Source organism: Lolium rigidum, chromosome 7 (assembly GCF_022539505.1).
Source record: "Lolium rigidum isolate FL_2022 chromosome 7, APGP_CSIRO_Lrig_0.1, whole genome shotgun sequence".
NCBI lineage: Eukaryota > Viridiplantae > Streptophyta > Magnoliopsida > Poales > Poaceae > Lolium > Lolium rigidum.
Window position 1 is genome coordinate 245,554,170 of NC_061514.1, and position 6,445 is coordinate 245,560,614.

Consider the following 6,445-nt stretch of genomic DNA (forward strand, 5'->3'; position numbering starts at 1 on the left):
TATCCAAGTACTAATCAATCAATAGGCATGTGTTCCATATTTAGTCGTACGTGCTCGCAATGAGAAACTTGCACAACATCTTTTGTCCTACCGGCAGGTGGCAGCAGGGCCTCTAGGGAATCTCGCGGAAATTAAGGCACTCCTTTTAATAGAGCACCGGAGCAAAGCATTAACACTCCGTGAACACATGTGATCCTCATATCACCGCCTTCCCCTTCGGTTGTCCCAATTTCTGTCACTTTGGGGCCTCGGGTTCCGGACAACAATACGTGTATACAACTTGCACGTAAGATCATAAAGCAATGAATATCATCATGACTTGATAACATGTTCAGATCTGAGATCATGGCACTCGGGCCCTAGTGACAAGCATTAAGCATAACAAGTTGCAACAATATCATAAAAGTACCAATTACGGACACTAGGCACTATGCCCTAACAATCTTATCGTTGTTACATGACCAATCTCATCCAATCCCTACCATCCCCTTCAACCTACAGCGGGGGAATTACTCACACATGGATGGGGGAAACATGGCTGGTCGATGGAGAGGCGTCGGTGGTGATGATGGCGATGATCTCCTCCAATTCCCCGTCCCGGCGGAGTGCAAGAACGGAGTTTCTGGTCCCAAGACGGAGTTTCGCGACGGTTGCGGCGTACTGGATGGTTTCTGGCGATTTCTTCTAACCCCCCGTGCGTTTTTAGGTCGAAGGCATTAAGTAGTCCGAAGGAGGGCGTCGGGGGCCAGCCGAGGCGACCACACAATAGGGCGGCGCGCCCCCTCCTGGGCCGCGCCGGCCTAGTGTGTGGGGCCCTCGGGCCCCCACCTGGCTTGCCCTTCTGGCTCCGTCAATCTTCTGGTAAAATAGGACCTTTGGCATAAATTCCGAGGATTTTCCTGAAAGTTGGATTTATGCACAAAAACAAGACACCAGAGCAATTCTGCTGAAAACAGCGTCAGTCCGTGTTAGTTGCATCCAAAATACACAAATTAGAGGCAAAACAATAGCAAAAGTGTTTGGGAAAGTAGATACGTTTTGGACGTATCAACTCCCCCCAAGCTTAGCTTATTGCTTGTCCTCAAGCAATTCGATTGACAAGCGAGTGCGATAAAAGAACTTTCACGAACACATTTGTTCATATGATGTAAATATTCTCATGATATGGCAAGTACTTAAGCAGTTCATAATAAGATACATGCAAATAAAATCATCTAATAGCTATGTCAATCATGGAAAAGGTACCAACAAATTAATAATGAGCATCATGAATCATATCTATCAGCAGGATTGCAATGTTCATAGAAGGATATGATAAAGTGGTATCTCGCTTGCCTGTAATTGTGCAGCAAAACATAAATGCTCGGTCACCTTTGAGGTTCATGGGAAGACTGGAAATATAGATTATCAAAGATAAAAGCATCAAAGTTATACCACAATTAATCACATTTTGGGACAAGCATATTATACTAAGAATGACAGTTGTGCTCTCAAGAAAGTGCTCAAAGAAAGGATGGAGACTCAATGTAAAAGTAAAAGATTGACCCTTCGCGAGAGGAAGCAGGGATTAACATGTGCTAGAGCTTTTCATTTGCAAAACAGGAGTAAAATTATTTTGAGAGGTGTTTGTTGTTGTCAACGAATGATAATGGGTACTCTAACTACCTCGTCAACCAGACTTTCAAGAGCGGCCCCCATGAAGGACGTTATTTCTACCAGCAAGGTAAATCATCCCTCTTCTCTTTTGTTTACACATGTACTTTAGTTTCATTATGGATGACACTCCCCCAACCTTTGCTTACACAAGCCATGGCTAACCGAATCCTCGGGTGCCTTCCATCAATTACATACCATGGAGGAGTGTCTATTTGCAATTTAAGTTGCTTACTGATAAATCAGGGCAAAACATGTGAAGAGAATTATAATGAAAGTTGATTAATTGGGGCTGGGAACCCCGTTGCCGGCTCTTTTTGCAAAATTATTGGATAAGAGGATGTGCCACTAGTCCATTTTGAAAGTCTGTCAAGAGTAAATGACAAGATTGAAAGATAAACACCACATATTTCCTCATGAGCTATGAAACATTAACACAAATTGAGAAGCATTTTGAAGGTTTAAAGGTAGCACATGAGAATTTACTTGGAATGGTTTGAAATGCCATGCATAGGTATTTATGGTGGAACTTTGGAATAACTTGGTTTTCAGGGGTTTGGAAGCACGAGCAGCGTTCCCGCTCAGTACAAGTGAAGGCTAGCAATAGGCGGGAAGCGACAATCAAGAGAGCAATAAGCTGTCATAATCATGCTTGCGACAAAAATAAATTAACGGAGGCATAAAAGTGATACAAGAACTGCGAGGTAAAGTAAATCATCGAGGCTTAATTGACATTTTGTTCGAGTCATATGCATGCGTGAGCATGTGCCAAGTTGATTCAAGAGAATTATTCAGAGGAGGATACCACAATGTCATACCTATCTATGAATAAAGCAATGCAAGCAAATATTTATGACATGCTACTCATATTAATAAATTGGAGCTAATCATGAGAGAACATGAACTACTAAACTTTCTTAAATGACATATACCTCACATGAACCAACTAAGCATGCTCACATGGATGAGTATATGTACAAAAATGAAAACAAATAGAGTTCATACCGGCCTCTCACCACAATCGGATCGTCGTATATCGTCATTATTGCCTTTTCACTTGTGTAGCTTGAATAATATGGAATGAAAACCACGCTCCAGCCACCGAAGACCATTGAACTCATAATGAACTTTACAAAACCAAAGAAGAACAGCAAATATTTTTGGTGTTTTCAAATTTGGAAGCAAGAACAAAAGGAAACAAGCAAACAAAGCAAAATCTTTTTGGATTTTCTTATAGCAAACCAACGATAGCAAATAAAGCAAGATAAAAGCAAGAAACTAAAATAAACAAGTGGTGAAGAGAAACAACAGAAATATTTTTGGTCTTTTTGTGTTTTAGGAAAGAAACAACGCAAGAACAAGAAAATGAAAACTAAAAGAAACACAGAAAAGCAAGATGGCAGAAATCTGCCAAAACTTGACAGCAGTACAGTAATAGATTTTTAAGAAATTCTTCCGCTGCTCAGATCGAAAAGTGTTAAACTAATGAAAGTTAGATAATAACCTGGGGAGCATGCACAAAAATTGGCTTCGCAAAATAACGTTCTGGCTATTTTTGGGAATTTTTTTGGTAACAGTCTAGAATCTGTTTTCAATCAGCACTTCCCCAAATATCATCTTCCTCTCATTAGAAAACCACTCAAAGAAACTAAACAAGTATATACAAGTATCCAGCAACCATAATATGCAAAGAATGAGTGATGTCGGTATACCTCCCCCCAAGCTTAGGCTTTTGGCCTAAGTGGAGATCAACCCCATGGTGCCCATGAAGTAGCACCTCCGTAGTACGACGAAGATGGATCGTATTCCGGGTATGTGCTGAAAGAAGCACCCGGATACGTGACGGTGTAGTCGTAGGAGGGCTCGGTGTCCTCGGAGTCATGCTGCTGGTGGAAGATGTGTATCTTCAGCTGCTCATCCACCTCCTCCTTAGAGCGCAACCATGGTTCCCTGTCAATACTGAACAAATCTGGCTGCGGCAAAGGGACTTCCCTCTCTTCCCCGTCAGCAAACAACATTCTATAGACAATATTATCTAAACTAGATTCAGCTGTAACAAATTGATGACTCTTCATAGCAGCAATATCAAGCCTCATAGGAGTTATTTTCACATCAGTAGGGTTAAGAGGAAGATCTAGATATGCTAAAATGCGCGATGCAATAATTCCTCCAAATATGGGCCCCTTGTTAGACAAGCGGCGAGCAACAAGGGCACCAAGATGATAAGGTGTGTCCCCAGTGAGTGCAACAATCAAGAAAGCAAGATGATAGCTAGATATATTACTAGTGTTCTCCCTACCAAGAATGCTAGTAGCAATGTAATAAGCAAAATACTTAATGGCGGGGAGTTGAATGTTTCTTATCTTGCCACGGCTGAATGGTGCGACAATCATCATTGGTGATTCCTCGATAGAGCTCCAGCAATTCCTTGGGGTTGTCCTCAATCTTCTTTGCTGTACCTACAGGGGCAATGTCCAATGCAGCACAAAAATCTTCCAACTTCATAGTAATAGGTTTACCATAGATCTTGAATGCAACTTGTCGGGCGAAAGTGCTTGTTGTTGAACTTGAAGCTCTCCACAAAGATTTTAGTGAGCGTGTAGTATTGCTCACTCTCATCTCCCATGTAGGTGGTTAAGCCTGCCTTACCGACGAGGGTCAAGAAATCATCCAACAACCCTGCATTTCTCAAAAAGTCATAACATGGGAAGGATGAAGCGTTAGGGACTCCATTGTCCTCTTCGGGTGCGAAGCTCGGTGCGATGAGGTCCTCATTATAGGATTGCCTGAATCGGGTGGATGACCTTGAGGGCCTCCCCATGCTCGTCGTCTCTCTTTCAAACACTTCTCCAAAGTTGTGGTTATCCATCTTCCTTTTCTGAAATTTTTCAACAAACAATATAAAATTTGATTTGGTGACATATAATTGAGGGAAACTACCATAGGAACTTGCTAGAGTACTAATCATGCATCAAAACTAATTTCTACCACTTAGAACAAGCATGCAAGCTCACTAAACATGTTACCTACAGTAGCAAAATATTCAAGATATACTCCACCAAACAAAATTCTACTTGGATAATCGGAGGAGTCACATACCGGAGAGCAAATGTGCCAAATATCAGACGAAATGCGGGCTGAGCAAAGAGATCGAAAAATCTTGAGCTCTTGAGCAGAAACACGAGTGAGAGGAACCTGGTGCGAGTTTTTCGGAGAGAGAAGAAAGTGGGAGGAAGAGATGAAGTAGTGGGGCAAGGAGGGGCCCACACAACGAGGTGGCGCGCCCCCTTGCTGGCTGCGCCGGCCTTGTGGAGTGCCACCACTGGGGTGCCCCACTTGGTCATCCCCGAGTGTTCCCGAGTGCCTCGTCGAAAAATAGAACCAATGGTATAATTTTTGTGAATTTTTGAAAACTTTGAAAAATGCACATTTCTGGGTGTCAAAATTATTATTACTGGGCAGAAAAGGATTTTGAAATCTCTAATCAACTAAAGAACTTTGAAAAACAAAAGTGCTACAGCAAGTAGATCAAGTGGAGGAAGAAAGAGATCTTGTTTAGCTCTTCTATGCATATAAAATGAATTTGTTAACAAGGTTGATCAAGTCTTGCCACCAAATAAATTTTACATAGCATAAGAAGAATTAAACCTCAAATCAATCATGTTACCTTGTATTGTATTGATACGGATCCAATCACAAGAGTTTGGTATTCTTCTTTAGGCTCATATATAGGACAATCAATGGTTCCCACTTTGATAGTTCTCACATTAGAAATTGTATTAACTCCACATGCTTTCTCAATCCTCTTGGGAAAATAAACGGTATGCTCCTTGTCATCGACATTGAAAGTAACTTTTCCTTTATTGCAATCAATAACAGCCCCTGCGGTGTTAAGAAAAGGTCTCCCAAGAATAATAGACATATTATCATCTTCGGGCATTTCCGACACAACAAAATCGGTTAATATCAAGCGGTTATTAGTAACTTGAACAGGAACATCCTCACATATACCAACATGAATAGCAGTAGGTTTATCAGCCATTTGCAAAGATATATCAGTCGGTATCAACTTATCTAAATAAAGTCTCTTATAAAGAGAGAAAGGCATAACACTAACACCCGCTCCCAAATCACATAAAGCAGTTCTAACATAATTATTCTTAATAGAACAAGGAATAGTCGGTATACCGGGTCGCCAAGCTTCTTTGGAACCTTACCATTGAAAGAGTAATTAGCAAGCATAGTGGAAATCTCCTCATTAGGAATTTTCCTTTTGTTAGTGACAATATCTTTCATATACTTTGAATAAGGAGGCAATTTAATAGCATCGATCAAAGGTATTTGCGGGAATAAAGGTTTCATCCAATCACAAAATTTGTTATAGTGTTCTTCTTCCTTCGATTTTAGTTTCTTAGCGGGAAAAGGCATTTGCTTTTGAACCCAAGGTTCTCTTTCATTACCATGTTTCTTAGCAATAAAATCTTCTTTAGTATACTTTTTATTTTTAGCATGTTTTTCGAGGTTCTTCTTCAACCTCTTCTTTATCGAAGCATCATTCTTATCATTATCTTTATCATGTTCATTACCAATTTCAGTTTCGAGCATCGAAATAGAAATACTATTAGGATCATTAACGAGGCTCGGAGGATTCTACAACAGTTTTATGTTTCTTTTTCTTTTTCTTAGATGGAGCACTAGTTTCGGTTCGTTGAGAATCTTGTTCAACTCTTTTGGGATGCCCTTCGGGATATAGAGGATCCTGGGTAGAAGCACCGCCTCTAGTTGTTACTTC